This window comes from Brachyhypopomus gauderio, unplaced genomic scaffold, assembly GCF_052324685.1.
Source record: "Brachyhypopomus gauderio isolate BG-103 unplaced genomic scaffold, BGAUD_0.2 sc46, whole genome shotgun sequence".
NCBI lineage: Eukaryota > Metazoa > Chordata > Actinopteri > Gymnotiformes > Hypopomidae > Brachyhypopomus > Brachyhypopomus gauderio.
In genome coordinates this window covers 2,531,972-2,554,471 of record NW_027506872.1, presented here as the reverse complement: position 1 = coordinate 2,554,471, position 22,500 = coordinate 2,531,972, and the positions used below count along the sequence as shown (strand labels likewise).

Genomic DNA, 22,500 nt, shown 5'->3' with positions numbered 1-22,500 from the left:
CCTAACCATACAGCCGTATACATATAAATGCCCCATGCAGAGAAACGTTGCATAATTATCCCTCCAAAAAAACCCAACTTTTTTTGCAGCAATTCAATTACACTCAATTATGCAGTTACACAGCTAAATAAGCACCTGTCACATTGCTGAGAGTAACAGGTTAAAGCAAATGAAAGAAAAAACAGCAAAGGCATTTTGTGAGACGCGATTTGATCATTCGGTGAGCTCTGTGTAATCACTTTGTGAAAGTCTTGTATAAAAGGGTCATTTTAAACCTCCTCTCTCGCTTACGGCCATACCACCCTGAGAACGCCCGATCTCGTCTGATCTCGGAAGCTAAGCAGGGTCGGGCCTGCTTAGTACTTGGATTGGAGACCGCCTGGGAATACCAGGTGCTGTAAGCTTTTTCTTTGCTCACAAATGGTGACTTTCATGTTTGCTTCTTCTGTCTATTTGTGATTCGTCACTCAGGTTTTTTTTTTTATTCTTACCTCTCTATCGCTCTATCTGCCCCCCCCCCCCCCCCCCCCCCCAAAAAAGAACTAGCATGCAGAAATGTGCGTCCAGCTAAGAGGAAACGTCGACACGCAGGCTTGGTCCTCTGCAATACTGCGCATGAGCACAGCTGGCGTGCTTAAGTTATAGCCTCTGTATTTACTCAACGCATGGACGGATAGCTATAGCTAGTTCACCTTATCTTCTTGAAGGAACTCACCGTTGTTCACCTAACCATACAGCCGTATACATATAAATGCCCCATGCAGAGAAACGTTGCATAATTATCCCTCCAAAAAAACCCAACTTTTTTTGCAGCAATTCAATTACACTCAATTATGCAGTTACACAGCTAAATAAGCACCTGTCACATTGCTGAGAGTAACAGGTTAAAGCAAATGAAAGAAAAAACAGCAAAGGCATTGTGTAAGACGCGATTTGATCATTTGGTGAACTCTGTGTAATCACTTTGTGAAAGTCTTGTATAAAAGGGTCATTTTAAACCTCCTCTCTCGCTTACGGCCATACCACCCTGAGAACGCCCGATCTCGTCTGATCTCGGAAGCTAAGCAGGGTCGGGCCTGCTTAGTACTTGGATGGGAGACAGCCTGGGAATACCAGGTGCCTTAAGCTTTTTCTTTGCTCACAAATGGTGACTTTCATGTTTGCTTCTTCTGTCTATTTGTGATTCGTCACTCAGGTTTTTTTTATTATTCTTACCTCTCTATCGCTCTATCTGCCCCCCCCCAAAAAAAACTAGCATGCAGAAACATGCGTCCAGCTAAGAGGAAACGTCGACACGCAGGCTTGGTCCTCTGCAATACTGCGCATGCGCACAGCTGGCGTGCTTAAGTTGTAGCCTCTGTATTTACTCAACGCATGGACGGATAGCTATAGCTAGTTCACCTTATCTTCTTGAAGGAACTCACCGTTGTTCACCTAACCATACAGCCGTATACATATAAATGCCCCATGCAGAGAAACGTTGCATAATTATTCCTCCAAAAAAACCCAACTTTTTTTGCAGCAATTCAATTACACTCAATTATGCAGTTACACAGCTAAATAAGCACCTGTCACATTGCTAAGAGTAACAGGTTAAAGCAAATGAAAGAAAAAACAGCAAAGGCATTTTGTAAGACGTGATTTGATCATTCGGTGAGCTCTGTGTAATCACTTTGTGAAAGTCTTGTATAAAAGGGTCATTTTAAACCTCCTCTCTCGCTTACGGCCATACCACCCTGAGAACGCCCGATCTCGTCTGATCTCGGAAGCTAAGCAGGGTCGGGCCTGCTTAGTACTTGGATGGGAGACCGCCTGGGAATACCAGGTGCTGTAAGCTTTTTCTTTGCTCACAAATGGTGACTTTCATGTTTGCTTCTTCTGTCTATTTGTGATTCGTCACTCAGGTTTTTTTTTTTATTCTTACCTCTCTATCGCTCTATCTGCCCCCCCCCCCCCCCCCAAAAAAAAGAACTAGCATGCAGAAATGTGCGTCCAGCTAAGAGGAAACGTCGACACGCAGGCTTGGTCCTCTGCAATACTGCGCATGAGCACAGCTGGCGTGCTTAAGTTATAGCCTCTGTATTTACTCAACGCATGGACGGATAGCTATAGCTAGTTCACCTTATCTTCTTGAAGGAACTCACCGTTGTTCACCTAACCATACAGCCGTATACATATAAATGCCCCATGCAGAGAAACGTTGCATAATTATCCCTCCAAAAAAACCCAACTTTTTTTGCAGCAATTCAATTACACTCAATTATGCAGTTACACAGCTAAATAAGCACCTGTCACATTGCTGAGAGTAACAGGTTAAAGCAAATGAAAGAAAAAACAGCAAAGGCATTTTGTAAGACGCGATTTGATCATTCGGTGAGCTCTGTGTAATCACTTTGTGAAAGTCTTGTATAAAAGGGTCATTTTAAACCTCCTCTCTCGCTTACGGCCATACCACCCTGAGAACGCCCGATCTCGTCTGATCTCGGAAGCTAAGCAGGGTCGGGCCTGCTTAGTACTTGGATGGGAGACCGCCTGGGAATACCAGGTGCTGTAAGCTTTTTCTTTGCTCACAAATGGTGACTTTCATGTTTGCTTCTTCTGTCTATTTGTGATTCGTCACTCAGGTTTTTTTTTTTATTCTTACCTCTCTATCGCTCTATCTGCCCCCCCCCCCCCCCCCCCAAAAAAAAGAACTAGCATGCAGAAATGTGCGTCCAGCTAAGAGGAAACGTCGACACGCAGGCTTGGTCCTCTGCAATACTGCGCATGAGCACAGCTGGCGTGCTTAAGTTATAGCCTCTGTATTTACTCAACGCATGGACGGATAGCTATAGCTAGTTCACCTTATCTTCTTGAAGGAACTCACCGTTGTTCACCTAACCATACAGCCGTATACATATAAATGCCCCATGCAGAGAAACGTTGCATAATTATCCCTCCAAAAAAACCCAACTTTTTTTGCAGCAATTCAATTACACTCAATTATGCAATTACACAGCTAAATAAGCAACTGTCACATTGCTGAGAGTAACAGGTTAAAGCAAATGAAAGAAAAAACATCAAAGGCATTTTGTAAGACGCGATTTGATCATTCGGTGAGCTCTGTGTAATCACTTTGTGAAAGTCTTGTATAAAAGGGTCATTTTAAACCTCCTCTCTAGCTTACGGCCATACCACCCTGAGAACGCCCGATCTCGTCTGATCTCGGAAGCTAAGCAGGGTTGGGCCTGCTTAGTACTTGGATGGGAGACCGCCTGGGAATACCAGGTGCTGTAAGCTTTTTCTTTGCTCACAAATGGTGACTTTCATGTTTGCTTCTTCTGTCTATTTGTGATTCGTCACTCAGGTTTTTTTTATTATTCTTACCTCTCTATCGCTCTATCTGCCCCCCCCAAAAAAAAACTAGCATGCAGAAACATGCGTCCAGCTAAGAGGAAACGTCGACACGCAGGCTTGGTCCTCTGCAATACTGCGCATGCGCACAGCTGGCGTGCTTAAGTTGTAGCCTCTGTATTTACTCAACGCATGGACGGATAGCTATAGCTAGTTCACCTTATCTTCTTGAAGGAACTCACCGTTGTTCACCTAACCATACAGCCGTATACATATAAATGCCCCATGCAGAGAAACTTTGCATAATTATCCCTCCAAAAAAACCCAACTTTTTTTGCAGCAATTCAATTACACTCAATTATGCAGTTACACAGCTAAATAAGCACCTGTCACATTGCTGAGAGTAACAGGTTAAAGCAAATGAAAGAAAAAACAGCAAAGGCATTTTGTGAGACGCGATTTGATCATTCGGTGAGCTCTGTGTAATCACTTTGTGAAAGTCTTGTATAAAAGGGTCATTTTAAACCTCCTCTCTCGCTTATGGCCATACCACCCTGAGAACGCCCGATCTCGTCTGATCTCGGAAGCTAAGCAGGGTCGGGCCTGCTTAGTACTTGGATTGGAGACCGCCTGGGAATACCAGGTGCTGTAAGCTTTTTCTTTGCTCACAAATGGTGACTTTCATGTTTGCTTCTTCTGTCTATTTGTGATTCGTCACTCAGGTTTTTTTTTTTATTCTTACCTCTCTATCGCTCTATCTGCCCCCCCCCCCCCCCCCCCCCCCCCCAAAAAAAGAACTAGCATGCAGAAATGTGCGTGCAGCTAAGAGGAAACGTCGACACGCAGGCTTGGTCCTCTGCAATACTGCGCATGAGCACAGCTGGCGTGCTTAAGTTATAGCCTCTGTATTTACTCAACGCATGGACGGATAGCTATAGCTAGTTCACCTTATCTTCTTGAAGGAACTCACCGTTGTTCACCTAACCATACAGCCGTATACATATAAATGCCCCATGCAGAGAAACGTTGCATAATTATCCCTCCAAAAAAACCCAACTTTTTTTGCAGCAATTCAATTACACTCAATTATGCAGTTACACAGCTAAATAAGCACCTGTCACATTGCTGAGAGTAACAGGTTAAAGCAAATGAAAGAAAAAACAGCAAAGGCATTTTGTAAGACGCGATTTGATCATTTGGTGAACTCTGTGTAATCACTTTGTGAAAGTCTTGTATAAAAGGGTCATTTTAAACCTCCTCTCTCGCTTACGGCCATACCACCCTGAGAACGCCCGATCTCGTCTGATCTCGGAAGCTAAGCAGGGTCGGGCCTGCTTAGTACTTGGATGGGAGACCGCCTGGGAATACCAGGTGCTGTAAGCTTTTCCTTTGCTCACAAATGGTGACTTTCATGTTTGCTTCTTCTGTCTATTTGTGATTCGTCACTCAGGTTTTTTTTATTATTCTTACCTCTCTATCGCTCTATCTGCCCCCCCCAAAAAAAAACTAGCATGCAGAAACATGCGTCCAGCTAAGAGGAAACGTCGACACGCAGGCTTGGTCCTCTGCAATACTGCGCATGCGCACAGCTGGCGTGCTTAAGTTGTAGCCTCTGTATTTACTCAACGCATGGACGGATAGCTATAGCTAGTTCACCTTATCTTCTTGAAGGAACTCACCGTTGTTCACCTAACCATACAGCCGTATACATATAAATGCCCCATGCAGAGAAACGTTGCATAATTATCCCTCCAAAAAAACCCAACTTTTTTTGCAGCAATTCAATTACACTCAATTATGCAGTTACACAGCTAAATAAGCACCTGTCACATTGCTGAGAGTAACAGGTTAAAGCAAATGAAAGAAAAAACAGCAAAGGCATTTTGTGAGACGCGATTTGATCATTCGGTGAGCTCTGTGTAATCACTTTGTGAAAGTCTTGTATAAAAGGGTCATTTTAAACCTCCTCTCTCGCTTACGGCCATACCACCCTGAGAACGCCCGATCTCGTCTGATCTCGGAAGCTAAGCAGGGTCGGGCCTGCTTAGTACTTGGATTGGAGACCGCCTGGGAATACCAGGTGCTGTAAGCTTTTTCTTTGCTCACAAATGGTGACTTTCATGTTTGCTTCTTCTGTCTATTTGTGATTCGTCACTCAGGTTTTTTTAATTATTCTTACCTCTCTATCGCTCTATCTGCCCCCCCCAAAAAAAAACTAGCATGCAGAAACATGCGTCCAGCTAAGAGGAAACGTCGACACGCAGGCTTGGTCCTCTGCAATACTGCGCATGCGCACAGCTGGCGTGCTTAAGTTGTAGCCTCTGTATTTACTCAACGCATGGACGGATAGCTATAGCTAGTTCACCTTATCTTCTTGAAGGAACTCACCGTTGTTCACCTAACCATACAGCCGTATACATATAAATGCCCCATGCAGAGAAACGTTGCATAATTATCCCTCCAAAAAAACCCAACTTTTTTTGCAGCAATTCAATTACACTCAATTATGCAGTTACACAGCTAAATAAGCACCTGTCACATTGCTGAGAGTAACAGGTTAAAGCAAATGAAAGAAAAAACAGCAAAGGCATTTTGTAAGACGCGATTTGATCATTCGGTGAGCTCTGTGTAATCACTTTGTGAAAGTCTTGTATAAAAGGGTCATTTTAAACCTCCTCTCTCGCTTACGGCCATACCACCCTGAGAACGCCCCATCTCGTCTGATCTCGGAAGCTAAGCAGGGTCGGGCCTGCTTAGTACTTGGATGGGAGACCGCCTGGGAATACCAGGTGCTGTAAGCTTTTTCTTTGCTCACAAATGGTGACTTTCATGTTTGCTTCTTCTGTCTATTTGTGATTCGTCACTCAGGTTTTTTTTTTTATTCTTACCTCTCTATTGCTCTATCTGCACCCCCCCCCCCCCCCAAAAAAGAACTAGCATGCAGAAATGTGCGTCCAGCTAAGAGGAAACGTCGACACGCAGGCTTGGTCCTCTGCAATACTGCGCATGAGCACAGCTGGCGTGCTTAAGTTATAGCCTCTGTATTTACTCAACGCATGGACGGATAGCTATAGCTAGTTCACCTTATCTTCTTGAAGGAACTCACCGTTGTTCACCTAACCATACAGCCGTATACATATAAATGCCCCATGCAGAGAAACGTTGCATAATTATCCCTCCAAAAAAACCCAACTTTTTTTGCAGCAATTCAATTACACTCAATTATGCAGTTACACAGCTAAATAAGCACCTGTCACATTGCTGAGAGTAACAGGTTAAAGCAAATGAAAGAAAAAACAGCAAAGGCATTTTGTAAGACGGGATTTGATCATTTGGTGAACTCTGTGTAATCACTTTGTGAAAGTCTTGTATAAAAGGGCCATTTTAAACCTCCTCTCTCGCTTACGGCCATACCACCCTGAGAACGCCCGATCTCGTCTGATCTCGGAAGCTAAGCAGGGTCGGGCCTGCTTAGTACTTGGATGGTAGACCGCCTGGGAATACCAGGTGCTGTAAGCTTTTTCTTTGCTCACAAATGGTGACTTTCATGTTTGCTTCTTCTGTCTATTTGTGATTCGTCACTCAGGTTTTTTTTATTATTCTTACCTCTCTATCGCTCTATCTGCCCCCCCCAAAAAAAAACTAGCATGCAGAAACATGCGTCCAGCTAAGAGGAAACGTCGACACGCAGGCTTGGTCCTCTGCAATACTGCGCATGCGCACAGCTGGCGTGCTTAAGTTGTAGCCTCTGTATTTACTCAACGCATGGACGGATAGCTATAGCTAGTTCACCTTATCTTCTTGAAGGAACTCACCGTTGTTCACCTAACCATACAGCCGTATACATATAAATGCCCCATGCAGAGAAACGTTGCATAATTATCCCTCCAAAAAAACCCAACTTTTTTTGCAGCAATTCAATTACACTCAATTATGCAGTTACACAGCTAAATAAGCACCTGTCACATTGCTGAGAGTAACAGGTTAAAGCAAATGAAAGAAAAAACAGCAAAGGCATTTTGTGAGACGCGATTTGATCATTCGGTGAGCTCTGTGTAATCACTTTGTGAAAGTCTTGTATAAAAGGGTCATTTTAAACCTCCTCTCTCGCTTACGGCCATACCACCCTGAGAACGCCCGATCTCGTCTGATCTCGGAAGCTAAGCAGGGTTGGGCCTGCTTAGTACTTGGATTGGAGACCGCCTGGGAATACCAGGTGCTGTAAGCTTTTTCTTTGCTCACAAATGGTGACTTTCATGTTTGCTTCTTCTGTCTATTTGTGATTCGTCACTCAGGTTTTTTTTATTATTCTTACCTCTCTATCGCTCTATCTGCCCCCCCCAAAAAAAAACTAGCATGCAGAAACATGCGTCCAGCTAAGAGGAAACGTCGACACGCAGGCTTGGTCCTCTGCAATACTGCGCATGCGCACAGCTGGCGTGCTTAAGTTGTAGCCTCTGTATTTACTCAACGCATGGACGGATAGCTATAGCTAGTTCACCTTATCTTCTTGAAGGAACTCACCGTTGTTCACCTAACCATACAGCCGTATACATATAAATGCCCCATGCAGAGAAACGTTGCATAATTATCCCTCCAAAAAAACCCAACTTTTTTTGCAGCAATTCAATTACACTCAATTATGCAGTTACACAGCTAAATAAGCACCTGTCACATTGCTGAGAGTAACAGGTTAAAGCAAATGAAAGAAAAAACAGCAAAGGCATTTTGTGAGACGCGATTTGATCATTCGGTGAGCTCTGTGTAATCACTTTGTGAAAGTCTTGTATAAAAGGGTCATTTTAAACCTCCTCTCTCGCTTACGGCCATACCACCCTGAGAACGCCCGATCTCGTCTGATCTCGGAAGCTAAGCAGGGTCGGGCCTGCTTAGTACTTGGATTGGAGACCGCCTGGGAATACCAGGTGCTGTAAGCTTTTTCTTTGCTCACAAATGGTGACTTTCATGTTTGCTTCTTCTGTCTATTTGTGATTCGTCACTCAGGTTTTTTTAATTATTCTTACCTCTCTATCGCTCTATCTGCCCCCCCCAAAAAAAAACTAGCATGCAGAAACATGCGTCCAGCTAAGAGGAAACGTCGACACGCAGGCTTGGTCCTCTGCAATACTGCGCATGCGCACAGCTGGCGTGCTTAAGTTGTAGCCTCTGTATTTACTCAACGCATGGACGGATAGCTATAGCTAGTTCACCTTATCTTCTTGAAGGAACTCACCGTTGTTCACCTAACCATACAGCCGTATACATATAAATGCCCCATGCAGAGAAACGTTGCATAATTATCCCTCCAAAAAAACCCAACTTTTTTTGCAGCAATTCAATTACACTCAATTATGCAGTTACACAGCTAAATAAGCACCTGTCACATTGCTGAGAGTAACAGGTTAAAGCAAATGAAAGAAAAAACAGCAAAGGCATTTTGTAAGACGCGATTTGATCATTCGGTGAGCTCTGTGTAATCACTTTGTGAAAGTCTTGTATAAAAGGGTCATTTTAAACCTCCTCTCTCGCTTACGGCCATACCACCCTGAGAACGCCCCATCTCGTCTGATCTCGGAAGCTAAGCAGGGTCGGGCCTGCTTAGTACTTGGATGGGAGACCGCCTGGGAATACCAGGTGCTGTAAGCTTTTTCTTTGCTCACAAATGGTGACTTTCATGTTTGCTTCTTCTGTCTATTTGTGATTCGTCACTCAGGTTTTTTTTTTTATTCTTACCTCTCTATTGCTCTATCTGCACCCCCCCCCCCCCCCAAAAAAGAACTAGCATGCAGAAATGTGCGTCCAGCTAAGAGGAAACGTCGACACGCAGGCTTGGTCCTCTGCAATACTGCGCATGAGCACAGCTGGCGTGCTTAAGTTATAGCCTCTGTATTTACTCAACGCATGGACGGATAGCTATAGCTAGTTCACCTTATCTTCTTGAAGGAACTCACCGTTGTTCACCTAACCATACAGCCGTATACATATAAATGCCCCATGCAGAGAAACGTTGCATAATTATCCCTCCAAAAAAACCCAACTTTTTTTGCAGCAATTCAATTACACTCAATTATGCAGTTACACAGCTAAATAAGCACCTGTCACATTGCTGAGAGTAACAGGTTAAAGCAAATGAAAGAAAAAACAGCAAAGGCATTTTGTAAGACGGGATTTGATCATTTGGTGAACTCTGTGTAATCACTTTGTGAAAGTCTTGTATAAAAGGGCCATTTTAAACCTCCTCTCTCGCTTACGGCCATACCACCCTGAGAACGCCCGATCTCGTCTGATCTCGGAAGCTAAGCAGGGTCGGGCCTGCTTAGTACTTGGATGGTAGACCGCCTGGGAATACCAGGTGCTGTAAGCTTTTTCTTTGCTCACAAATGGTGACTTTCATGTTTGCTTCTTCTGTCTATTTGTGATTCGTCACTCAGGTTTTTTTTATTATTCTTACCTCTCTATCGCTCTATCTGCCCCCCCCAAAAAAAAACTAGCATGCAGAAACATGCGTCCAGCTAAGAGGAAACGTCGACACGCAGGCTTGGTCCTCTGCAATACTGCGCATGAGCACAGCTGGCGTGCTTAAGTTGTAGCCTCTGTATTTACTCAACGCATGGACGGATAGCTATAGCTAGTTCACCTTATCTTCTTGAAGGAACTCACCGTTGTTCACCTAACCATACAGCCGTATACATATAAATGCCCCATGCAGAGAAACGTTGCATAATTATCCCTCCAAAAAAACCCAACTTTTTTTGCAGCAATTCAATTACACTCAATTATGCAGTTACACAGCTAAATAAGCACCTGTCACATTGCTGAGAGTAACAGGTTAAAGCAAATGAAAGAAAAAACAGCAAAGGCATTTTGTAAGACGCGATTTGATCATTTGGTGAACTCTGTGTAATCACTTTGTGAAAGTCTTGTATAAAAGGGTCATTTTAAACCTCCTCTCTCGCTTACGGCCATACCACCCTGAGAACGCCCGATCTCGTCTGATCTCGGAAGCTAAGCAGGGTCGGGCCTGCTTAGTACTTGGATGGGAGACCGCCTGGGAATACCAGGTGCTGTAAGCTTTTCCTTTGCTCACAAATGGTGACTTTCATGTTTGCTTCTTCTGTCTATTTGTGATTCGTCACTCAGGTTTTTTTTATTATTCTTACCTCTCTATCGCTCTATCTGCCCCCCCCAAAAAAAAACTAGCATGCAGAAACATGCGTCCAGCTAAGAGGAAACGTCGACACGCAGGCTTGGTCCTCTGCAATACTGCGCATGCGCACAGCTGGCGTGCTTAAGTTGTAGCCTCTGTATTTACTCAACGCATGGACGGATAGCTATAGCTAGTTCACCTTATCTTCTTGAAGGAACTCACCGTTGTTCACCTAACCATACAGCCGTATACATATAAATGCCCCATGCAGAGAAACGTTGCATAATTATCCCTCCAAAAAAACCCAACTTTTTTTGCAGCAATTCAATTACACTCAATTATGCAGTTACACAGCTAAATAAGCACCTGTCACATTGCTGAGAGTAACAGGTTAAAGCAAATGAAAGAAAAAACAGCAAAGGCATTTTGTGAGACGCGATTTGATCATTCGGTGAGCTCTGTGTAATCACTTTGTGAAAGTCTTGTATAAAAGGGTCATTTTAAACCTCCTCTCTCGCTTACGGCCATACCACCCTGAGAACGCCCGATCTCGTCTGATCTCGGAAGCTAAGCAGGGTTGGGCCTGCTTAGTACTTGGATTGGAGACCGCCTGGGAATACCAGGTGCTGTAAGCTTTTTCTTTGCTCACAAATGGTGACTTTCATGTTTGCTTCTTCTGTCTATTTGTGATTCGTCACTCAGGTTTTTTTTATTATTCTTACCTCTCTATCGCTCTATCTGCCCCCCCCCCAAAAAAAACTAGCATGCAGAAACATGCGTCCAGCTAAGAGGAAACGTCGACACGCAGGCTTGGTCCTCTGCAATACTGCGCATGCGCACAGCTGGCGTGCTTAAGTTGTAGCCTCTGTATTTACTCAACGCATGGACGGATAGCTATAGCTAGTTCACCTTATCTTCTTGAAGGAACTCACCGTTGTTCACCTAACCATACAGCCGTATACATATAAATGCCCCATGCAGAGAAACGTTGCATAATTATCCCTCCAAAAAAACCCAACTTTTTTTGCAGCAATTCAATTACACTCAATTATGCAGTTACACAGCTAAATAAGCACCTGTCACATTGCTGAGAGTAACAGGTTAAAGCAAATGAAAGAAAAAACAGCAAAGGCATTTTGTAAGACGGGATTTGATCATTTGGTGAACTCTGTGTAATCACTTTGTGAAAGTCTTGTATAAAAGGGCCATTTTAAACCTCCTCTCTCGCTTATGGCCATACCACCCTGAGAACGCCCGATCTCGTCTGATCTCGGAAGCTAAACAGGGTCGGGCTTGCTTAGTACTTGGATGGGAGACCGCCTGGGAATACCAGGTGCTGTAAGCTTTTTCTTTGCTCACAAATGGTGACTTTCATGTTTGCTTCTTCTGTCTATTTGTGATTCGTCACTCAGGTTTTTTTTATTATTCTTACCTCTCTATCGCTCTATCTGCCCCCCCCAAAAAAAAACTAGCATGCAGAAACATGCGTCCAGCTAAGAGGAAACGTCGACACGCAGGCTTGGTCCTCTGCAATACTGCGCATGCGCACAGCTGGCGTGCTTAAGTTGTAGCCTCTGTATTTACTCAACGCATGGACGGATAGCTATAGCTAGTTCACCTTATCTTCTTGAAGGAACTCACCGTTGTTCACCTAACCATACAGCCGTATACATATAAATGCCCCATGCAGAGAAACGTTGCATAATTATTCCTCCAAAAAAACCCAACTTTTTTTGCAGCAATTCAATTACACTCAATTATGCAGTTACACAGCTAAATAAGCACCTGTCACATTGCTGAGAGTAACAGGTTAAAGCAAATGAAAGAAAAAACAGCAAAGGCATTTTGTAAGACGTGATTTGATCATTCGGTGAGCTCTGTGTAATCACTTTGTGAAAGTCTTGTATAAAAGGGTCATTTTAAACCTCCTCTCTCGCTTACGGCCATACCACCCTGAGAACGCCGATCTCGTCTGATCTCGGAAGCTAAGCAGGGTCGGGCCTGCTTAGTACTTGGATGGGAGACCGCCTGGGAATACCAGGTGCTGTAAGCTTTTTCTTTGCTCACAAATGGTGACTTTCATGTTTGCTTCTTCTGTCTATTTGTGATTCGTCACTCAGGTTTTTTTTTTTATTCTTACCTCTCTATCGCTCTATCTGCACCCCCCCCCCCCCCCCCCCAAAAAAGAACTAGCATGCAGAAATGTGCGTCCAGCTAAGAGGAAACGTCGACACGCAGGCTTGGTCCTCTGCAATACTGCGCATGAGCACAGCTGGCGTGCTTAAGTTATAGCCTCTGTATTTACTCAACGCATGGACGGATAGCTATAGCTAGTTCACCTTATCTTCTTGAAGGAACTCACCGTTGTTCACCTAACTATACAGCCGTATACATATAAATGCCCCATGCAGAGAAACGTTGCATAATTATCCCTCCAAAAAAACCCAACTTTTTTTGCAGCAATTCAATTACACTCAATTATGCAGTTACACAGCTAAATAAGCACCTGTCACATTGCTGAGAGTAACAGGTTAAAGCAAATGAAAGAAAAAACAGCAAAGGCATTTTGTAAGACGCGATTTGATCATTCGGTGAGCTCTGTGTAATCACTTTGTGAAAGTCTTGTATAAAAGGGTCATTTTAAACCTCCTCTCTCGCTTACGGCCATACCACCCTGAGAACGCCCGATCTCGTCTGATCTCGGAAGCTAAGCAGGGTTGGACCTGCTTAGTACTTGGATGGGAGACCGCCTGGGAATACCAGGTGCTGTAAGCTTTTTCTTTGCTCACAAATGGTGACTTTCATGTTTGCTTCTTCTGTCTATTTGTGATTCGTCACTCAGGTTTTTTTAATTATTCTTACCTCTCTATCGCTCTATCTGCCCCCCCCCAAAAAAAACTAGCATGCAGAAACATGCGTCCAGCTAAGAGGAAACGTCGACACGCAGGCTTGGTCCTCTGCAATACTGCGCATGCGCACAGCTGGCGTGCTTAAGTTGTAGCCTCTGTATTTACTCAACGCATGGACGGATAGCTATAGCTAGTTCACCTTATCTTCTTGAAGGAACTCACCGTTGTTCACCTAACCATACAGCCGTATACATATAAATGCCCCATGCAGAGAAACGTTGCATAATTATCCCTCCAAAAAAACCCAACTTTTTTTGCAGCAATTCAATTACACTCAATTATGCAGTTACACAGCTAAATAAGCACCTGTCACATTGCTGAGAGTAACAGGTTAAAGCAAATGAAAGAAAAAACAGCAAAGGCATTTTGTAAGACGCGATTTGATCATTCGGTGAGCTCTGTGTAATCACTTTGTGAAAGTCTTGTATAAAAGGGTCATTTTAAACCTCCTCTCTCGCTTACGGCCATACCACCCTGAGAACGCCCCATGTCGTCTGATCTCGGAAGCTAAGCAGGGTCGGGCCTGCTTAGTACTTGGATGGGAGACCGCCTGGGAATACCAGGTGCTGTAAGCTTTTTCTTTGCTCACAAATGGTGACTTTCATGTTTGCTTCTTCTGTCTATTTGTGATTCGTCACTCAGGTTTTTTTTTTTATTCTTACCTCTCTATTGCTCTATCTGCACCCCCCCCCCCCCCAAAAAAAGAACTAGCATGCAGAAATGTGCGTCCAGCTAAGAGGAAACGTCGACACGCAGGCTTGGTCCTCTGCAATACTGCGCATGAGCACAGCTGGCGTGCTTAAGTTATAGCCTCTGTATTTACTCAACGCATGGACGGATAGCTATAGCTAGTTCACCTTATCTTCTTGAAGGAACTCACCGTTGTTCACCTAACCATACAGCCGTATACATATAAATGCCCCATGCAGAGAAACGTTGCATAATTATCCCTCCAAAAAAACCCAACTTTTTTTGCAGCAATTCAATTACACTCAATTATGCAGTTACACAGCTAAATAAGCACCTGTCACATTGCTGAGAGTAACAGGTTAAAGCAAATGAAAGAAAAAACAGCAAAGGCATTTTGTAAGACGCGATTTGATCATTTGGTGAACTCTGTGTAATCACTTTGTGAAAGTCTTGTATAAAAGGGTCATTTTAAACCTCCTCTCTCGCTTACGGCCATACCACCCTGAGAACGCCCGATCTCGTCTGATCTCGGAAGCTAAGCAGGGTCGGGCCTGCTTAGTACTTGGATGGGAGACCGCCTGGGAATACCAGGTGCTGTAAGCTTTTCCTTTGCTCACAAATGGTGACTTTCATGTTTGCTTCTTCTGTCTATTTGTGATTCGTCACTCAGGTTTTTTTTATTATTCTTACCTCTCTATCGCTCTATCTGCCCCCCCCAAAAAAAAACTAGCATGCAGAAACATGCGTCCAGCTAAGAGGAAACGTCGACACGCAGGCTTGGTCCTCTGCAATACTGCGCATGCGCACAGCTGGCGTGCTTAAGTTGTAGCCTCTGTATTTACTCAACGCATGGACGGATAGCTATAGCTAGTTCACCTTATCTTCTTGAAGGAACTCACCGTTGTTCACCTAACCATACAGCCGTATACATATAAATGCCCCATGCAGAGAAACGTTGCATAATTATCCCTCCAAAAAAACCCAACTTTTTTTGCAGCAATTCAATTACACTCAATTATGCAGTTACACAGCTAAATAAGCACCTGTCACATTGCTGAGAGTAACAGGTTAAAGCAAATGAAAGAAAAAACAGCAAAGGCATTTTGTGAGACGCGATTTGATCATTCGGTGAGCTCTGTGTAATCACTTTGTGAAAGTCTTGTATAAAAGGGTCATTTTAAACCTCCTCTCTCACTTACGGCCATACCACCCTGAGAACGCCCGATCTCGTCTGATCTCGGAAGCTAAGCAGGGTTGGGCCTGCTTAGTACTTGGATTGGAGACCGCCTGGGAATACCAGGTGCTGTAAGCTTTTTCTTTGCTCACAAATGGTGACTTTCATGTTTGCTTCTTCTGTCTATTTGTGATTCGTCACTCAGGTTTTTTTTATTATTCTTACCTCTCTATCGCTCTATCTGCCCCCCCCCCAAAAAAAACTAGCATGCAGAAACATGCGTCCAGCTAAGAGGAAACGTCGACACGCAGGCTTGGTCCTCTGCAATACTGCGCATGAGCACAGCTGGCGTGCTTAAGTTGTAGCCTCTGTATTTACTCAACGCATGGACGGATAGCTATAGCTAGTTCACCTTATCTTCTTGAAGGAACTCACCGTTGTTCACCTAACCATACAGCCGTATACATATAAATGCCCCATGCAGAGAAACGTTGCATAATTATCCCTCCAAAAAAACCCAACTTTTTTTGCAGCAATTCAATTACACTCAATTATGCAGTTACACAGCTAAATAAGCACCTGTCACATTGCTGAGAGTAACAGGTTAAAGCAAATGAAAGAAAAAACAGCAAAGGCATTTTGTGAGACGCGATTTGATCATTCGGTGAGCTCTGTGTAATCACTTTGTGAAAGTCTTGTATAAAAGGGTCATTTTAAACCTCCTCTCTCGCTTACGGCCATACCACCCTGAGAACGCCCGATCTCGTCTGATCTCGGAAGCTAAGCAGGGTTGGGCCTGCTTAGTACTTGGATTGGAGACCGCCTGGGAATACCAGGTGCTGTAAGCTTTTTCTTTGCTCACAAATGGTGACTTTCATGTTTGCTTCTTCTGTCTATTTGTGATTCGTCACTCAGGTTTTTTTTATTATTCTTACCTCTCTATCGCTCTATCTGCCCCCCCCCAAAAAAAACTAGCATGCAGAAACATGCGTCCAGCTAAGAGGAAACGTCGACACGCAGGCTTGGTCCTCTGCAATACTGCGCATGCGCACAGCTGGCGTGCTTAAGTTGTAGCCTCTGTATTTACTCAACGCATGGACGGATAGCTATAGCTAGTTCACCTTATCTTCTTGAAGGAACTCACCGTTGTTCACCTAACCATACAGCCGTATACATATAAATGCCCCATGCAGAGAAACGTTGCATAATTATTCCTCCAAAAAAACCCAACTTTTTTTGCAGCAATTCAATTACACTCAATTATGCAGTTACACAGCTAAATAAGCACCTGTCACATTGCTGAGAGTAACAGGTTAAAGCAAATGAAAGAAAAAACAGCAAAGGCATTTTGTAAGACGTGATTTGATCATTCGGTGAGCTCTGTGTAATCACTTTGTGAAAGTCTTGTATAAAAGGGTCATTTTAAACCTCCTCTCTCGCTTAAGGCCATACCACCCTGAGAACGCCCGATCTCGTCTGATCTCGGAAGCTAAGCAGGGTCGGGCCTGCTTAGTACTTGGATGGGAGACCGCCTGGGAATACCAGGTGCTGTAAGCTTTTTCTTTGCTCACAAATGGTGACTTTCATGTTTGCTTCTTCTGTCTATTTGTGATTCGTCACTCAGGTTTTTTTTTTTATTCTTACCTCTCTATCGCTCTATCTGCACCCCCCCCCCCCCCCCCCAAAAAAGAACTAGCATGCAGAAATGTGCGTCCAGCTAAGAGGAAACGTCGACACGCAGGCTTGGTCCTCTGCAATACTGCGCATGAGCACAGCTGGCGTGCTTAAGTTATAGCCTCTGTATTTACTCAACGCATGGACGGATAGCTATAGCTAGTTCACCTTATCTTCTTGAAGGAACTCACCGTTGTTCACCTAACCATACAGCCGTATACATATAAATGCCCCATGCAGAGAAACGTTGCATAATTATCCCTCCAAAAAAACCCAACTTTTTTTGCAGCAATTCAATTACACTCAATTATGCAGTTACACAGCTAAATAAGCACCTGTCACATTGCTGAGAGTAACAGGTTAAAGCAAATGAAAGAAAAAACAGCAAAGGCATTGTGTAAGACGCGATTTGATCATTCGGTGAACTCTGTGTAATCACTTTGTGAAAGTCTTGTATAAAAGGGTCATTTTAACCCTCCTCTCTCGCTTACGGCCATACCACCCTGAGAACGCCCGATCTCGTCTGATCTCGGAAGCTAAGCAGGGTCGGGCCTGCTTAGTACTTGGATTGGAGACCGCCTGGGAATACCAGGTGCTGTAAGCTTTTTCTTTGCTCACAAATGGTGACTTTCATGTTTGCTTCTTCTGTCTATTTGTGATTCGTCACTCAGGTTTTTTTTTTTATTCTTACCTCTCTATCGCTCTATCTGCACCCCCCCCCCCCCCCCCCCCCCCAAAAAAGAACTAGCATGCAGAAATGTGCGTCCAGCTAAGAGGAAACGTCGACACGCAGGCTTGGTCCTCTGCAATACTGCGCATGAGCACAGCTGGCGTGCTTAAGTTATAGCCTCTGTATTTACTCAACGCATGGACGGATAGCTATAGCTAGTTCACCTTATCTTCTTGAAGGAACTCACCGTTGTTCACCTAACCATACAGCCGTATACATATAAATGCCCCATGCAGAGAAACGTTGCATAATTATCCCTCCAAAAAAACCCAACTTTTTTTGCAGCAATTCAATTACACTCAATTATGCAGTTACACAGCTAAATAAGCACCTGTCACATTGCTGAGAGTAACAGGTTAAAGCAAATGAAAGAAAAAACAGCAAAGGCATTTTGTAAGACGCGATTTGATCATTCGGTGAGCTCTGTGTAATCACTTTGTGAAAGTCTTGTATAAAAGGGTCATTTTAAACCTCCTCTCTCGCTTACGGCCATACCACCCTGAGAATGCCCGATCTCGTCTGATCTCGGAAGCTAAGCAGGGTTGGACCTGCTTAGTACTTGGATGGGAGACCGCCTGGGAATACCAGGTGCTGTAAGCTTTTTCTTTGCTCACAAATGGTGACTTTCATGTTTTCTTCTTCTGTCTATTTGTGATTCGTCACTCAGGTTTTTTTAATTATTCTTACCTCTCTATCGCTCTATCTGCCCCCCCCAAAAAAAAACTAGCATGCAGAAACATGCGTCCAGCTAAGAGGAAACGTCGACACGCAGGCTTGGTCCTCTGCAATACTGCGCATGCGCACAGCTGGCGTGCTTAAGTTGTAGCCTCTGTATTTACTCAACGCATGGACGGATAGCTATAGCTAGTTCACCTTATCTTCTTGAAGGAACTCACCGTTGTTCACCTAACCATACAGCCGTATACATATAAATGCCCCATGCAGAGAAACGTTGCATAATTATCCCTCCAAAAAAACCCAACTTTTTTTGCAGCAATTCAATTACACTCAATTATGCAGTTACACAGCTAAATAAGCACCTGTCACATTGCTGAGAGTAACAGGTTAAAGCAAATGAAAGAAAAAACATCAAAGGCATTTTGTAAGACGCGATTTGATCATTCGGTGAGCTCTGTGTAATCACTTTGTGAAAGTCTTGTATAAAAGGGTCATTTTAAACCTCCTCTCTAGCTTACGGCCATACCACCCTGAGAACGCCCGATCTCGTCTGATCTCGGAAGCTAAGCAGGGTTGGGCCTGCTTAGTACTTGGATGGGAGACCGCCTGGGAATACCAGGTGCTGTAAGCTTTTTCTTTGCTCACAAATGGTGACTTTCATGTTTGCTTCTTCTGTCTATTTGTGATTCGTCACTCAGGTTTTTTTTATTATTCTTACCTCTCTATCGCTCTATCTGCCCCCCCCCCCCCCCCCCCCCCCCCAAAAAAAGAACTAGCATGCAGAAATGTGCGTCCAGCTAAGAGGAAACGTCGACACGCAGGCTTGGTCCTCTGCAATACTGCGCATGAGCACAGCTGGCGTGCTTAAGTTATAGCCTCTGTATTTACTCAACGCATGGACGGATAGCTATAGCTAGTTCACCTTATCTTCTTGAAGGAACTCACCGTTGTTCACCTAACCATACAGCCGTATACATATAAATGCCCCATGCAGAGAAACGTTGCATAATTATCCCTCCAAAAAAAACCCAACTTTTTTTGCAGCAATTCAATTACACTCAATTATGCAGTTACACAGCTAAATAAGCACCTGTCACATTGCTGAGAGTAACAGGTTAAAGCAAATGAAAGAAAAAACATCAAAGGCATTTTGTAAGACGCGATTTGATCATTCGGTGAGCTCTGTGTAATCACTTTGTGAAAGTCTTGTATAAAAGGGTCATTTTAAACCTCCTCTCTAGCTTACGGCCATACCACCCTGAGAACGCCCGATCTCGTCTGATCTCGGAAGCTAAGCAGGGTTGGGCCTGCTTAGTACTTGGATGGGAGACCGCCTGGGAATACCAGGTGCTGTAAGCTTTTTCTTTGCTCACAAATGGTGACTTTCATGTTTGCTTCTTCTGTCTATTTGTGATTCGTCACTCAGGTTTTTTTTATTATTCTTACCTCTCTATCGCTCTATCTGCCCCCCCCAAAAAAAAACTAGCATGCAGAAACATGCGTCCAGCTAAGAGGAAACGTCGACACGCAGGCTTGGTCCTCTGCAATACTGCGCATGCGCACAGCTGGCGTGCTTAAGTTGTAGCCTCTGTATTTACTCAACGCATGGACGGATAGCTATAGCTAGTTCACCTTATCTTCTTGAAGGAACTCACCGTTGTTCACCTAACCATACAGCCGTATACATATAAATGCCCCATGCAGAGAAACGTTGCATAATTATCCCTCCAAAAAAACCCAACTTTTTTTGCAGCAATTCAATTACACTCAATTATGCAGTTACACAGCTAAATAAGCACCTGTCACATTGCTGAGAGTAACAGGTTAAAGCAAATGAAAGAAAAAACAGCAAAGGCATTTTGTGAGACGCGATTTGATCATTCGGTGAGCTCTGTGTAATCACTTTGTGAAAGTCTTGTATAAAAGGGTCATTTTAAACCTCCTCTCTCGCTTACGGCCATACCACCCTGAGAACGCCCGATCTCGTCTGATCTCGGAAGCTAAGCAGGGTCGGGCCTGCTTAGTACTTGGATTGGAGACCGCCTGGGAATACCAGGTGCTGTAAGCTTTTTCTTTGCTCACAAATGGTGACTTTCATGTTTGCTTCTTCTGTCTATTTGTGATTCGTCACTCAGGTTTTTTTTTTTATTCTTACCTCTCTATCGCTCTATCTGCCCCCCCCCCCCCCAAAAAAAAAACTAGCATGCAGAAACATGCGTCCAGCTAAGAGGAAACGTCGACACGCAGGCTTGGTCCTCTGCAATACTGCGCATGCGCACAGCTGGCGTGCTTAAGTTGTAGCCTCTGTATTTACTCAACGCATGGACGGATAGCTATAGCTAGTTCACCTTATCTTCTTGAAGGAACTCACCGTTGTTCACCTAACCATACAGCCGTATACATATAAATGCCCCATGCAGAGAAACGTTGCATAATTATCCCTCCAAAAAAACCCAACTTTTTTTGCAGCAATTCAATTACACTCAATTATGCAGTTACACAGCTAAATAAGCACCTGTCACATTGCTGAGAGTAACAGGTTAAAGCAAATGAAAGAAAAAACAGCAAAGGCATTTTGTGAGACGCGATTTGATCATTCGGTGAGCTCTGTGTAATCACTTTGTGAAAGTCTTGTATAAAAGGGTCATTTTAAACCTCCTCTCTCGCTTACGGCCATACCACCCTGAGAACGCCCGATCTCGTCTGATCTCGGAAGCTAAGCAGGGTCGGGCCTGCTTAGTACTTGGATTGGAGACCGCCTGGGAATACCAGGTGCTGTAAGCTTTTTCTTTGCTCACAAATGGTGACTTTCATGTTTGCTTCTTCTGTCTATTTGTGATTCGTCACTCAGGTTTTTTTTTTATTCTTACCTCTCTATCGCTCTATCTGCCCCCCCCCCCAAAAAAGAACTAGCATGCAGAAATGTGCGTCCAAGTAGAGGAAACGTCGACACGCAGGCTTGGTCCTCTGCAATACTGCGCATGAGCACAGCTGGCGTGCTTAAGTTATAGCCTCTGTATTTACTCAACGCATGGACGGAAAGCTATAGCTAGTTCACCTTATCTTCTTGAAGGAACTCACCGTTGTTCACCTAACCATACAGCCGTATACATATAAATGCCCCATGCAGAGAAACGTTGCATAATTATTCCTCCAAAAAAACCCAACTTTTTTTGCAGCAATTCAATTACACTCAATTATGCAGTTACACAGCTAAATAAGCACCTGTCACATTGCTGAGAGTAACAGGTTAAAGCAAATGAAAGAAAAAACAGCAAAGGCATTTTGTAAGACGTGATTTGATCATTCGGTGAGCTCTGTGTAATCACTTTGTGAAAGTCTTGTATAAAAGGGTCATTTTAAACCTCCTCTCTCGCTTACGGCCATACCACCCTGAGAACGCCCGATCTCGTCTGATCTCGGAAGCTAAGCAGGGTCGGGCCTGCTTAGTACTTGGATGGGAGACCGCCTGGGAATACCAGGTGCTGTAAGCTTTTTCTTTGCTCACAAATGGTGACTTTCATGTTTGCTTCTTCTGTCTATTTGTGATTCGTCACTCAGGTTTTTTTTATTATTCTTACCTCTCTATCGCTCTATCTGCCCCCCCCAAAAAAAAACTAGCATGCAGAAACATGCGTCCAGCTAAGAGGAAACGTCGACACGCAGGCTTGGTCCTCTGCAATACTGCGCATGCGCACAGCTGGCGTGCTTAAGTTGTAGCCTCTGTATTTACTCAACGCATGGACGGATAGCTATAGCTAGTTCACCTTATCTTCTTGAAGGAACTCACCGTTGTTCACCTAACCATACAGCCGTATACATATAAATGCCTCATGCAGAGAAACGTTGCATAATTATCCCTCCAAAAAAACCCAACTTTTTTTGCAGCAATTCAATTACACTCAATTATGCAGTTACACAGCTAAATAAGCACCTGTCACATTGCTGAGAGTAACAGGTTAAAGCAAATGAAAGAAAAAACAGCAAAGGCATTTTGTGAGACGCGATTTGATCATTCGGTGAGCTCTGTGTAATCACTTTGTGAAAGTCTTGTATAAAAGGGTCATTTTAAACCTCCTCTCTCGCTTACGGCCATACCACCCTGAGAACGCCCGATCTCGTCTGATCTCGGAAGCTAAGCAGGGTCGGGCCTGCTTAGTACTTG

At 43.9% G+C, this 22,500-nt stretch overlaps 32 non-coding genes across 32 annotated transcripts in view; all 32 read left to right on the top strand.

The window, feature by feature from the left end:
- Nucleotides 1–285: 285 nt before the first annotated feature.
- Nucleotides 286–404, top strand: LOC143487349 (5S ribosomal RNA). The gene has a single exon (XR_013124157.1). It is a non-coding gene; the product is annotated as a 5S ribosomal RNA (ribosomal RNA).
- Nucleotides 405–1,009: 605 nt separating this feature from the next.
- On the top strand, nt 1,010–1,128 carry LOC143487442 (5S ribosomal RNA). Its single transcript, XR_013124246.1, has one exon. It is a non-coding gene; the product is annotated as a 5S ribosomal RNA (ribosomal RNA).
- Nucleotides 1,129–1,718: 590 nt separating this feature from the next.
- LOC143487148 (5S ribosomal RNA) lies at nt 1,719–1,837 on the top strand. Its single transcript, XR_013123960.1, has one exon. It is a non-coding gene; the product is annotated as a 5S ribosomal RNA (ribosomal RNA).
- A 601-nt stretch (nt 1,838–2,438) lies between these two features.
- Nucleotides 2,439–2,557, top strand: LOC143487147 (5S ribosomal RNA). Its single transcript, XR_013123959.1, has one exon. It is a non-coding gene; the product is annotated as a 5S ribosomal RNA (ribosomal RNA).
- Nucleotides 2,558–3,160: 603 nt separating this feature from the next.
- Nucleotides 3,161–3,279, top strand: LOC143487095 (5S ribosomal RNA). Its single transcript, XR_013123909.1, has one exon. It is a non-coding gene; the product is annotated as a 5S ribosomal RNA (ribosomal RNA).
- Nucleotides 3,280–3,869: 590 nt separating this feature from the next.
- On the top strand, nt 3,870–3,988 carry LOC143487369 (5S ribosomal RNA). The gene has a single exon (XR_013124176.1). It is a non-coding gene; the product is annotated as a 5S ribosomal RNA (ribosomal RNA).
- Nucleotides 3,989–4,597: 609 nt separating this feature from the next.
- On the top strand, nt 4,598–4,716 carry LOC143487146 (5S ribosomal RNA). The gene has a single exon (XR_013123958.1). It is a non-coding gene; the product is annotated as a 5S ribosomal RNA (ribosomal RNA).
- A 590-nt stretch (nt 4,717–5,306) lies between these two features.
- Nucleotides 5,307–5,425, top strand: LOC143487348 (5S ribosomal RNA). The gene has a single exon (XR_013124156.1). It is a non-coding gene; the product is annotated as a 5S ribosomal RNA (ribosomal RNA).
- A 590-nt stretch (nt 5,426–6,015) lies between these two features.
- On the top strand, nt 6,016–6,134 carry LOC143487367 (5S ribosomal RNA). The gene has a single exon (XR_013124174.1). It is a non-coding gene; the product is annotated as a 5S ribosomal RNA (ribosomal RNA).
- Nucleotides 6,135–6,733: 599 nt separating this feature from the next.
- On the top strand, nt 6,734–6,852 carry LOC143487206 (5S ribosomal RNA). Its single transcript, XR_013124016.1, has one exon. It is a non-coding gene; the product is annotated as a 5S ribosomal RNA (ribosomal RNA).
- Nucleotides 6,853–7,442: 590 nt separating this feature from the next.
- Nucleotides 7,443–7,561, top strand: LOC143487236 (5S ribosomal RNA). Its single transcript, XR_013124046.1, has one exon. It is a non-coding gene; the product is annotated as a 5S ribosomal RNA (ribosomal RNA).
- A 590-nt stretch (nt 7,562–8,151) lies between these two features.
- LOC143487347 (5S ribosomal RNA) lies at nt 8,152–8,270 on the top strand. The gene has a single exon (XR_013124155.1). It is a non-coding gene; the product is annotated as a 5S ribosomal RNA (ribosomal RNA).
- Nucleotides 8,271–8,860: 590 nt separating this feature from the next.
- On the top strand, nt 8,861–8,979 carry LOC143487365 (5S ribosomal RNA). The gene has a single exon (XR_013124172.1). It is a non-coding gene; the product is annotated as a 5S ribosomal RNA (ribosomal RNA).
- Nucleotides 8,980–9,578: 599 nt separating this feature from the next.
- LOC143487205 (5S ribosomal RNA) lies at nt 9,579–9,697 on the top strand. The gene has a single exon (XR_013124015.1). It is a non-coding gene; the product is annotated as a 5S ribosomal RNA (ribosomal RNA).
- Nucleotides 9,698–10,287: 590 nt separating this feature from the next.
- Nucleotides 10,288–10,406, top strand: LOC143487145 (5S ribosomal RNA). Its single transcript, XR_013123957.1, has one exon. It is a non-coding gene; the product is annotated as a 5S ribosomal RNA (ribosomal RNA).
- Nucleotides 10,407–10,996: 590 nt separating this feature from the next.
- LOC143487235 (5S ribosomal RNA) lies at nt 10,997–11,115 on the top strand. The gene has a single exon (XR_013124045.1). It is a non-coding gene; the product is annotated as a 5S ribosomal RNA (ribosomal RNA).
- Nucleotides 11,116–11,706: 591 nt separating this feature from the next.
- Nucleotides 11,707–11,825, top strand: LOC143487242 (5S ribosomal RNA). Its single transcript, XR_013124052.1, has one exon. It is a non-coding gene; the product is annotated as a 5S ribosomal RNA (ribosomal RNA).
- Nucleotides 11,826–12,415: 590 nt separating this feature from the next.
- On the top strand, nt 12,416–12,533 carry LOC143487368 (5S ribosomal RNA). Its single transcript, XR_013124175.1, has one exon. It is a non-coding gene; the product is annotated as a 5S ribosomal RNA (ribosomal RNA).
- A 603-nt stretch (nt 12,534–13,136) lies between these two features.
- Nucleotides 13,137–13,255, top strand: LOC143487186 (5S ribosomal RNA). The gene has a single exon (XR_013123997.1). It is a non-coding gene; the product is annotated as a 5S ribosomal RNA (ribosomal RNA).
- A 590-nt stretch (nt 13,256–13,845) lies between these two features.
- Nucleotides 13,846–13,964, top strand: LOC143487464 (5S ribosomal RNA). Its single transcript, XR_013124268.1, has one exon. It is a non-coding gene; the product is annotated as a 5S ribosomal RNA (ribosomal RNA).
- A 599-nt stretch (nt 13,965–14,563) lies between these two features.
- LOC143487143 (5S ribosomal RNA) lies at nt 14,564–14,682 on the top strand. Its single transcript, XR_013123956.1, has one exon. It is a non-coding gene; the product is annotated as a 5S ribosomal RNA (ribosomal RNA).
- A 590-nt stretch (nt 14,683–15,272) lies between these two features.
- Nucleotides 15,273–15,391, top strand: LOC143487370 (5S ribosomal RNA). Its single transcript, XR_013124177.1, has one exon. It is a non-coding gene; the product is annotated as a 5S ribosomal RNA (ribosomal RNA).
- Nucleotides 15,392–15,982: 591 nt separating this feature from the next.
- LOC143487234 (5S ribosomal RNA) lies at nt 15,983–16,101 on the top strand. The gene has a single exon (XR_013124044.1). It is a non-coding gene; the product is annotated as a 5S ribosomal RNA (ribosomal RNA).
- Nucleotides 16,102–16,691: 590 nt separating this feature from the next.
- Nucleotides 16,692–16,810, top strand: LOC143487283 (5S ribosomal RNA). The gene has a single exon (XR_013124092.1). It is a non-coding gene; the product is annotated as a 5S ribosomal RNA (ribosomal RNA).
- A 602-nt stretch (nt 16,811–17,412) lies between these two features.
- LOC143487346 (5S ribosomal RNA) lies at nt 17,413–17,531 on the top strand. The gene has a single exon (XR_013124154.1). It is a non-coding gene; the product is annotated as a 5S ribosomal RNA (ribosomal RNA).
- Nucleotides 17,532–18,138: 607 nt separating this feature from the next.
- Nucleotides 18,139–18,257, top strand: LOC143487215 (5S ribosomal RNA). Its single transcript, XR_013124025.1, has one exon. It is a non-coding gene; the product is annotated as a 5S ribosomal RNA (ribosomal RNA).
- Nucleotides 18,258–18,847: 590 nt separating this feature from the next.
- On the top strand, nt 18,848–18,966 carry LOC143487094 (5S ribosomal RNA). The gene has a single exon (XR_013123908.1). It is a non-coding gene; the product is annotated as a 5S ribosomal RNA (ribosomal RNA).
- Nucleotides 18,967–19,575: 609 nt separating this feature from the next.
- Nucleotides 19,576–19,694, top strand: LOC143487093 (5S ribosomal RNA). Its single transcript, XR_013123907.1, has one exon. It is a non-coding gene; the product is annotated as a 5S ribosomal RNA (ribosomal RNA).
- A 590-nt stretch (nt 19,695–20,284) lies between these two features.
- Nucleotides 20,285–20,403, top strand: LOC143487345 (5S ribosomal RNA). The gene has a single exon (XR_013124153.1). It is a non-coding gene; the product is annotated as a 5S ribosomal RNA (ribosomal RNA).
- A 597-nt stretch (nt 20,404–21,000) lies between these two features.
- On the top strand, nt 21,001–21,119 carry LOC143487344 (5S ribosomal RNA). Its single transcript, XR_013124152.1, has one exon. It is a non-coding gene; the product is annotated as a 5S ribosomal RNA (ribosomal RNA).
- Nucleotides 21,120–21,710: 591 nt separating this feature from the next.
- On the top strand, nt 21,711–21,829 carry LOC143487142 (5S ribosomal RNA). The gene has a single exon (XR_013123955.1). It is a non-coding gene; the product is annotated as a 5S ribosomal RNA (ribosomal RNA).
- A 590-nt stretch (nt 21,830–22,419) lies between these two features.
- LOC143487342 (5S ribosomal RNA) overlaps nt 22,420–22,500 on the top strand; it is a 119-nt gene continuing 38 nt past the window's right edge. Inside the window, exon 1 of the ribosomal RNA XR_013124150.1 lies at nt 22,420–22,500. This exon is cut by the window's right edge and continues 38 nt beyond it. This is a non-coding gene — a ribosomal RNA (5S ribosomal RNA).